Source organism: Adiantum capillus-veneris, chromosome 25 (genome assembly GCF_014529385.1).
Source record: "Adiantum capillus-veneris isolate H3 chromosome 25, ASM1452938v2, whole genome shotgun sequence".
Taxonomy (NCBI): domain Eukaryota; kingdom Viridiplantae; phylum Streptophyta; class Polypodiopsida; order Polypodiales; family Pteridaceae; genus Adiantum; species Adiantum capillus-veneris.
The window spans coordinates 47465578-47476337 of record NC_140955.1 but is presented as its reverse complement, the minus strand read 5'-3'; positions in this window follow the sequence as shown (position 1 = coordinate 47476337).

Here is a 10760-nt window from a genome sequence, read left to right as displayed (position 1 = left end):
TGAGATTTTGAGCTCTAGAAAAGAGACCGGCCACAGAGGAATACATGGTGAAAACCCTAATGGGTGGCATGTCATTCTTCAAGAGTCTACCTGATCTATCATGTGCGATGCTTTATAAAATCTGCCAAATGCTTCTCACTTGTCTTGAAGTTTTTCATGAGCCAGAGCAAGCAGGCGCCCTATGGATATCATTCCTCGAGGGTAATAAAGGCTTATGCTATGATCTCAGTAGTCAACCTTTCGAAGAAGTCCTCTATGGCTTCTACGCCCGATGCATTCTTACCTTCACATAATATGTTGGCGTTTGAGGAAGCGTTCTTCATAGGGTTCTTCACTTGGCGAACGAAGATTTTTGGGCCAGTGATCATCAACGTGACTTCAAGATTCATCGAGTACTCAGTAGTTGAGCTTAAAAACACAGTCACTATGCAGTTTTTGTAGGTGCTAGATAAAGAGAGAAAGATTAGATACGAAAAAGGTCTAAATACACTTAAAGACCGCCTCTCTAACTATCAACTCGAAGACTCTTTCAGCCCATAAAGCTATGTCAAGGGATGACACAAGCGAGGACGGGGGGAATCTTAGTAGCAAGCTCACTCGGATACCATTTTTCGGAGCGCTTATTGTAAAAACACCTATTATTTTGATAAATGGAAATATAATAAATCCTATTTTTTTGGATAAACCTTGTAATTGAGGAGCTGGGGCTACAGCTTCCACATTGCATCAACCTGTCATTAGCCATCTTCAGGTAGAGCTCACAGATTATTAGTTTTGACCACCAAAAACCTTGGCTAAGGTATAAAAGCCAATTTTTGTAACTTATTTATAAGTTTTGGATAATGAAATACACAGCGTGAGCTAACGACACTCACTTCTTTCCTTCTTGTACTTCCTACTCCCTCCCCGGTCGTCACATTGCAGTCGCGTTTGTTGCATTTGCAACCGCAGGTAAGAGCTCTACGCATTGACGTAATCATTTCACAATATTTCATAGCTTTGGCATCGCTGACCCGTAGCCTAATTTCATCATAAGTAGGAATTTACACTTCAAAATAAAAAACTTAGGTGGGGTATAGGGGCATCATTGCTAAGCATTTAGATGCATTCTGGGTTAAAAATAACTAGGTCAAAAATCCATTACTGTTAATAATCACAATTTTTACACTTGACGTAAGGTGGGATTTGAGACCATAAGCATGTGTGATTAGGTCTTATAAACATATCCTAGAAGTTTTATTATGTTTGGATGTCATTTGATGCTGTAACGGATGTGATTTTTTTGACGATGAGCGATTGGCTTTTGGTGATTTCAGTCACTTGAGTGTAACTTGAGTTAAATGCAAGTAGTTTGTTGTTTTTTGAGAGATTGAAAACCTCTTGTAGCCTCTGTGAACTAGTCGAGTCGCCTTCGTCCCATGGATTGAAATTTTAATCGAGGTTCTCGCTAAATCTGCAATAAGATACGAGTGAGGTTAGACACCCGTCTCACAAGGAAAAGCAATGCTTATATTTTAACATCAGTGGATTATTTGTCAGGATGAGTAGAAGCCAAGGAATATGTCAAACAGATTACCAGTAATAAGGAGATGGGGAAATTTGTTTATGAGCATATATGCTGCAAATTTGGCGTACCCTTGGAGCTACTTTCTAATAGAGGACCATGATTTAGAGAAGAGCTATTTGATTTCTTATGCGAGAAGCCAAATATACAGCATAGGTACAATTCTTCTTATTATCCACAATGCAATGGTCTCAATGAGAGACTCAATGTAGAGTTTCTAAAGATCTTAACAAAGATGACTCAGACACATGGGAAGACTTGGAATTCAGATTTGGCATGTGCATTATGGGCCTACAAAACTGATATCAAAACAAGCACAAGATTTTCTCCTTACCACGTGATCTATGGTAAGGAAGCATTATTGCCAATTGAAGTGGAAATTCTTGCACTCAAATTGTTGTCATTGGGAGATGAAGAGCAAGCAAATGCCTGGCAGAAAAGGTTTTTGGATTTACAATGTTTACAATTGGACAGAGTTTTAGCTTTGAGCTACTATGAGGGAGTATCAAAGAAGGCTCAGGTAAAAGCCAATGAATGAAAGCTGGATAATACCTTTCAGAAGAAGTTTCAAATTAAATGGGAAGGTCCTTTTGCTGTTGTGAACAAATTTGATAATGGCACATATCAGGTGGATGATTTGAGTGGTGCACAACAAAAATATCCTGTTAATGGTTATCGATTGAAGAAATACTTGGCACGTTTGATGAAAATTGTGATAGATGAGATGTTATCAATGGACGGAGACAATGTGGAGACATGTGAGGATGTAGATGAGTTTTCCAGGGATGAAATGCAGCAGTTGTTCACCCTACGAACCTCTGCTTTTCATGAATGACTAAGCACAGTTGGGGGGTTGGAAATCTATGTCAGGCATTTTTTGGATGAGCATAAAGTCACTAATCCATGCTAAAAATCTTGCCCACTAGCCTTGTGTATATATGTTGTCGTGCAAAAACACTGCTCGCAGACGCTAATACAATGAGAACCAAGCCAAGAACAAGTTGTCAACCTAGGACGGAGTTGATCCGCAGGTGCATGGAAACAAATAGTTGATTGTCACTCAACTATTGGACCTTCTCTAGACAATCACTACCAAAGGAAATCATTCTAAAGCACTCTAATCATATTGAACTGCAATCTTTCCTACAACACTTCCGTTCACCGAAACATGGTCAAACATTGTCGATTCGTCACAAAACTCAAGGATCCTACTCTACACACCTAGAGGACACTTCCCTGAAGTTTCTAATCTAATCCACAACCCGTAAACATGTGGTGCAGAAATCGCGTATAAAGACAGGCCAAAACTTACAGGTCATCGAATCTGGAAATGTTTAGTCCTAAAGTGTAGTTCTACTCGCCGTGAACGCAATGACATAAAGCAATCACAAAACGGACACACGGATAGAGAGAAAACTCACTCGAAAGCTCACGGAAGAGCTCGTCGCGAAGAGATTGAAATCGCTCAAGCTTGGCGTCAAAGCATAGCTCTCGCCGTTGCTAACACGATGGCGTAGTCACTTCCACAATGTAGTAGTCATAGCATGCAAGGGGAAGGGAAGAAGACCTCTCTCACTCTCATACACAGTACCAGTCACCGTACGTTCATATAAAACCCCAAAAATGATTAAAAGACCCCCCTAGGTTTACAACAGATTGGCTTTTATACCTCAGCCTTGGAGGTGTCATCTCATCAAAACGAATTCTACTTCCTATCATGGGTGTTGTTGAGTAGCAAATACAATGACATATGATCTGAAAATTATCTGGAGCCTGAAGAATTAATTACATTTAAGCTCATCGTGTGAATAGTATAAGAAAAATGGGATTTCGGATGCGGTTGATTTGCAGGTCAACACTCCCCCCTTCCGCATTCAGGTCGTCCCTAACATGATCTTTGTCTGCTTGACTTGCCACCTAGGCCATCTTCTTATGACCACTGCTAATGGAAGCCTAGTGGCTTTATCAATTTGAGATAGGATTCATATCTTACATTCCCCAAAGTGATAGTAGGGCCGAAGATCTTGCTGTCGTAAGTGAAAAATCCTGTGTAAAATGCCTCTTCAAATGCCTGCATATGATAGCTCGGCAAAAACATAACTCTCTGATAGAGTAGATGCAACACTTCAGGTGATGGCTGCTTTGAGAGGTCGTAGACCATCTTAGCGAATGTGTTGCCCATTGATAGTAGACTTGAGTCAGTAGCTTTGGAGGGCGCGAACACTTTAAGACAGGCCAGTAAGGTTTTGCATATTTTTCTTAGCATGATGCACGCTAAGTCAGGAGAGCCAGTGAATATCCTAATGGAGCCCTTTAGGGTTTTCACCATATAGGCTGCACTTATTCTCTCTCCTGCACTAGGTGGTGGCAATGATGGGTAATTTAGACATGTTGCATGTGTTCTCAATAATCTGAGATGATTGGCCCATGATCTAACACGTGGCACTGGGCAGTAGGCACAATCATCCCTTATAGCCTTAGGTTCTTCCACCAAATTCTTCAAATATGTCGGATATTTGATGAGCCAGGATTTTCTCTATTTGGGTTGAGAATCTACAATTCTTTTCGCATCTGCATTGCTTTGTACATCTCCTTCGTATATGGCTACTGTTCCTTTGGCTTGAATTCTCTTTTTGGTTGCTTCAACCTCGTATTTTAAAAGAGGATATGGAAGTGTTGGTTGCATCCACTCTTCTGTTAAGACTGATGTGGAGATCCCTTGAGCACCCAATGAGTGGATAATTCTTTTTTCCCATGCTACGACGGCTTTGTGATCTTCCATTGTAGTTTGTTCTATCAGATGCTACAATTGGGCCTCCTCTTCAACTGTTAGAGCCTGTTCCTTTTCCTCTTTATGCTGCATCTCTTCCTCAATAGGCTTAGGGTCTTTAGCCCCTTTTGGTATTTGCATGTGCTCTGTCTGAGCACTCACCTCTTTCTCCTCCGTGCTCGGTCCTGCTTGGAGCTCTTGCAGCTGTCTTTGTACCTCTACTTCCCTTTGAGTAGTTGTAGCTGCATGGTCGACCATCAATTCTTGAAGCTCCACGAGTTGTTGGCTTAAGTGCTCGTTGTTGGATTTTAGCTTCTCTTCTTCTCTTACAAAATCTTCAGCTAAAAGAGTCCTTTGTCGTTGCTCAAACTTAAGAGAATGCTGTAGTCCTTTGATATGCTCTTCGAGGGCCTGCACTCCTCTACTGCTATCTTCTGGTCGGCCTCTCGCTGCCCTTGGAGTTGCCCGTAGCCTTTGGATTGTTGTGTCTTGAAGTTCCAATCTGGCTTTTAGCTCCATGATCTCATCTCTGGCGGCTTCTAACTCATCTTCCACCTTTTCTTTTTCAAATGTGACACTTCGGACCTCATTGGAGCCCTCTGCCATCAGGAGTGTTAGTCCATCTCGTTCTGCTTCAGCTTCTTTCAAAATTCTAGATACATCTTCAAGTTCATGCTCTGCATCATCTGCTCTTAGTTTTGCATCTTGAAGGTCTTTAAAGAGATGATAATATTCATCTTGCATGTTCGCTTCTCTTGTTCTGAGCATACTGTTTTCCTCATCTAGTGTAAGAGACCGCGTCCTGATTCTGTCCAGAAGTTGGTGTGCAACTCTTACATCTTTCTCATTATCTTGCAATATGTTATGTCTAGTAGGCCAATCAATTGGCCTGAAAAATGGAACTTGGCAACCCATGCTCAGCATCACCCCTGGTGGAGGAGGCCTATACGGGCATTGCAAGGGTTTCCAAATGTAGTGTTGGGGAATCTGTTCCATTCCCGGAACTTTAGGTTGCTCTTGTTGCTCTTGAGATTCTTCTCGTGCTTTTCTATCCCCCTGTGCTTTTTCCGCAGCTTGTGCTGGTGGCTTTTCTTCAGTCTTTTCCTTCCATGGTGGGTGTGTCACTCCGTACACTACCTCGGTCGCTTCTTCTTCTTCTGAATAGCCTACATTGAGTAGGTCTTGAAAAGTGCATTTGTCTTCTTCCTCCTTATCCTTTGGTGGTGTCTACACCTCTCCCTTCTCTTTTGGTGAGCTCTTTGGAGGGGTGATTGAAGGTTGAGGGTTGGGTAAAGGAGAGAGTGGCCTTGGAGAGGGTGATTTCCCACTTTCCTTGTTTTCTTCTTGGGCATCCTCTGAAGTGAAAGGCTCTAGAGATTGTTGCTCTATCACTCTTTCCGACTCTTCATATGCTTTAATATAATGATAAAATTGATCTTCGAGTGGTCGGGATGACCTGCCCCCAACTCTTGCTAGATCTGGCACTTAGTATTCTTCAAAATCTCCCTTCAAGGATCTTTCAGCTCTAAATTGGTCAATTAGCCATTCTATCCTTGCCGCTTTTTGGCTAGTGGTCTCCTTGGGCTTTGGCTCCTTGGTCATAATTGCTTTGCCTTTCTTTCGCGGAGGTTGTTCCGCTTCCTCTTCATGTACTGTTTCTAATCTCTTTCATAATCTAGTCGCAATCTAAATGGGTGGTGCTACAGGTGGCTCTTCCTCTACATCCTCCTCCTCTCTCAGCCACTCATTCTGTGATGGGGATGCAGGCCATTTTCCTCTAGCTCCAATGGCTTCGTATGCTATCTTGGTTAATACCTCTCCCCCGTTGATGTATCTTGGCTTCTCTGTCCCCATTTGTACTATTTGTTCATGCAAATACTGTGCATAGTTTACCGCTTTAGGCACATTGCTTCGGATGGGCCATGTCACTGTCGTGGCAACATCATGTGGTGGTGCCGTATATTTTTGAGGTCTTTTGTTGCATAAATGGAAATACTGATTGTACAACTTGCAGATTATGGCTGCTCTTGGGTCCACCATGTCTTCCCAGGTCTGATTTGGCTTCTTCTTTTGGTGATAAACTTCTAAAGTTTCTCTTCTTTCCCTGACAGAGTCCCCTTTGTTGCCCATACTTAGGGCATCTGCTATCACTTGTGGTGTAATCATCACCTCGACTTTTTGGTTGTGCAAGTCGGTGATCACAGCCTTGCCATCCTTCTGAATTGTGCTTCTGAGCTCATAAACTCTTTGTAGATCCACACCTGCTGGCTCCGCAGTGAAGAAATTGTGCAAGTCTGCCCTTTCCAACTGAGTTAACAAAGCTTCTTTGTTTGCATAATCAATGATTTCTCTTGGGTTCATAGGGATATCAACTGTGTTCCCTTGAGGATCTCTGAAAGTGCCTTGGTATATTGAGATCCCTTCATCCTCAAGTGTTCCGTCATCTATCCATGATTTTGCAGGCTTTAGTGATTCTCGAGGTATGGTGTACGGCTCGGTCTTTGCAATGATGTCCTTCAGGGACATCCTTTTCTTTTTTGCCAGTGATCGGCTTGACTCCATTGATCCTGGTGTACTCAGAATGTCAAAGTTAGTGAGCTTGTTAAAATCTGGCATAATATCAGCTTCTTGCATCCATATAACTTCAAAATTGAAACACAAGCTATTTAGGGCCTAGGGGTGCTATGCATGTTGTAAAAAATGCAAACCATGCTCAGAATAGTGCAATGAGACTTTATACGCGTATAAAGTCTATGTGAACAGATGGTGGTGATTTTGGATGTGTGTATAGCCCTTGGCTGGCAGGTCACATGTATAGGCCTGGATTCCAATTTGGATGTCATTTGAACAATTTTTGACCCTTTTTCTGATTTTAGGCTTTTTGTGGGCTTTCTGTTGAATGACAATTATTAAGAGGATTTCTGAGGATGAAACCTGGTAGGAATTCCTCTGAGATAGGAGCAAAGGCTTGGGATAAGTGAAGCTTGAGATTGGATGTCAAATTTGGCCTGAGAGACATTATATGCGTATAAAGTCTAAGTTGGAAAATTTCATCTAATTTGATACCATGGATAGACTTTGGCTAGGCTTACACTCCCTTTACACCAAAACCTGATTTGGGTTAGACATTAGCTGCTTTAAACCATGAATTTGAGATCTAGTGTGTTGAGCCTTGTGATTGGGGTTTGAGTGGTCATGAGGCTATTGAATGTGGTAGAACTTGGGTTCTGAGCTACAACAGTTGTGTCACAACCCTGAAATGTGAAAAATGTTAACAACTCCTTCAATTTTGCCTCTGTAGTCTTTACTTGCGTATAAAGTCTAGATGGTCAATGAGGCTGAACTTGATCTATGAGGTTCCCATTGCATGGTTAGCCCTTTGATCATTCCAAATTTGACTTTTGAGGTTTGTCACTGAGGCTCGGGTTCAATCTGTGGTTTTGGCATTCTTTTTTCACTCTTTTTGATCCCACTAGTCATAAACTTGTTCAAATTGGTCCAAATTGGATATTTGGCATGTATTCATGATATTGGATAAGATGAAAACAAAAAATGATGAGTTTGACCTTCAAAAGAAGATGAAGTCATTATACACGTATAAAGACTACATCTGGATTTTTTTTACTATTTTCAATGTATTTTGCTGTTGATGCATTGTATAGTGCATGGCTCAAGTTTGGTTGGATTTGGAGCAAGTTTGTTAGTGTTTCGGTTATAGTTTGAGTTTAGGCCTAAACCTTGCGTTTTTTTGGCATTAGATGCTCCAACTAGCTCCAAACCCAGTCAAACTTGGTAGGTCCTATGCTTAGAGTATGTACTATGGCAATATGAATCAGTTTGTGATGAACTCCTTGTGAAATTATCAGTGAGTCTTTATACGCGTATAAAGACTACTATTGCAAAAATGTGATTTTTTGAATCCTGACTTGCATGGTGATTGTGCCCTAAGTCCTAAATACTTGATTTCAACTTTAAAGTCATTACTTGAGCATAGAAACTTCCCTTTGCCTTTTCAGTCCTCGAAGTTGTTGCTTGGTCCTTGAGCCATCTTTCCACCATTATTCCTGCTGAATATCAATTTCCTAGCTTGGGGAAGTGAGTAAGAACCTTTTCGTGTGGTTGTTGCCGCATTTGGGTTCTCCAACACCCCTTTTGGCGATTTGTCGCTCTTAAAGCGTCTTTTTGATTGGCGATGATAGATAGCCGCTTTTTTGTACTTCTGGCCTTAAGCACAGATGGTTGGTGGTATGCCGATGCTGCTCGTGAAGTTTCGGGGCAATCGGTCGCTTCGTTTGCCCGTATGAACCAAATGACACTTTGCAAGCTCGAAGCCATTTCTTGTATTAAGGCCATTTTTTTGTGATCGGAATTTGGAGAAACTTCACAGGCTCTCAGGCTATGCTAAAAGGTATCTCCTTGTGAAATTTCACTCCGTTCTGACAACTTTTTTTCGGATCGGGTTATAGGAGGCATGAGAAATTAGGTTTTTTCCAGCTGACCTAATCTGGCATTTGAGGTCATAGACATGTTCTTCTACTCTAGGGTTAACCCCCTAACAAGTCTTGTAGCTACCAGGTTAGTGGTTGTCGAGTTATGGCTACTTTTCTCTCTCTTCCTGCATTGCCCTACTGTTGTTTCTGAGAGTTTTTCGGGACAAAGTAAACAATGAACACCAAGTGTGCATGGTAGTGAGCTCACCTCTCATATCTGGCGTTGTCTAGTATCCCATGCGCGTCGTACAAAGTTGTCGAAGGTCGGAGCGCTCTAGGTGGCTGGAGATCTCTGTCAACTGTGAATAAGAGAAATGAGCTTTAAATGGAGTGAAAATTTCTTATATTAGGGGTACCCGGACCACTCTTGATGAAATTTGACATATGCACCCATCTTCTCGCGAAATGCGGTTTAGACTCGAAAAGTTCCTGATTTGGACTCCGTTCGCCCAGTTTCCGAGAAATTTGACGTTTCGGTCAAAATCAAGCCAAAACACACTTCCGGCTACATCCTCATAATTGCAGCTCCATCGTACCATAGGTTGGCCTATAGTTGCTGATCATCCCCATATTTTATGTTTTTCATTATGACCATATTTTACCTGCTTTTTGTATTTTTGAAGTTTTCCTATCGATAATTAGTAAAAAGGAAAATAAAAAAATGAACCCCATAAACTCCCAAAAATCACGATAACTCAAAAACAACACCGCAAAACACTATGTACACTCACATGCAATTTTTATGGCCGGATTTCTCCGTTTTCCTAATATTTTGTCTGAAGAATAGCTACTTTTACATATATACACACACCTAGAGGCCTAATTTGGCATTTGGCCTCATATATCTGTAGATTTCCTGCTGTATAAGGGCATATGTACCTGGGTTAGTCTAGAAAATTTCGCAATCAAACCAAAACCCTTCAAAATAGTCGAAAAACATGCCCTTTTTTTCTCTTTTCACATTCATTGGGTCCGCATTGAGAATGCCTCCCCCCTTCCTAATCAGAGTCCTCTTGGACGACAAGGTATCGCCTCGGGGTATGTGCAGTGCATGGGTGAAAAAGTATGTGCTAATGCACGGTTGTGTAATGTAGCCCTACCTGATGCATACTCAGTCGATGCATGGAAAAATTAATGCAGTGCTAGAGAAGGGAATAAGCAAGATGCTTATTGGCATTCGTCGTCCAGGTTTCCTGTTTTCTTTGCAAGTAACAGCTGTAGCTCTACTGCTCTCTGTTGAATTGTCTTTTTTGCAAAAGGCAATTGCTTTGCCGACACTATTGATATAGCCATAGTTGTTTCTATGGAGAGGATTGGCTTGGCCGGAATGGCTATGGGCCGTATTGCCTTTGCTTTCCATTGGTATTTTGCTTCTGCCGGTTTTTGTAGATGTTTTGGTACTTCCTTGGTTGCCACTGGTTTGTTGCTGACTGGCATCCACGTAAGTCGGCTGTCCTTTTTCAAATGCAGATGTCTGCCTTCCGATGTTGCTTGTACTGAAGGGAGTTTCTTTTGCTTTGGTTTTGGTATCCAAATGCGAGTGACATTTGGGTTATTGATGAGAATTTTCTTTGGGATCCATATCTGTTTTATGTGCTTGGTTTTTGGTTGAACCATCTGCTTCATTGGAATTCTTTTGTTGCATTGTTGTTTGTCTGCCATGTCATTTCTATCCTTCCGCATCCATACTTGCTTCTGTTGTTTTGGTAACCTAGAACTTTGCATTGCGGCCAGTGACTTAGTATGTCTGTAATTAGCATGGTTGGCCTTTACCAGATTGTTGGTCTCGGGTATCATGTTGTTCTTTGGTGGCATTTTTGCTTTTGGCTCTTTTTCCAGCGATTGCATGGCTTGCAGCTGATTATTCTGGTATTGCTGAGCAAAGGCTATCACGTGTTGTTCATGTTCTTGTTGAATTTTTACTGCCTTTGCATTC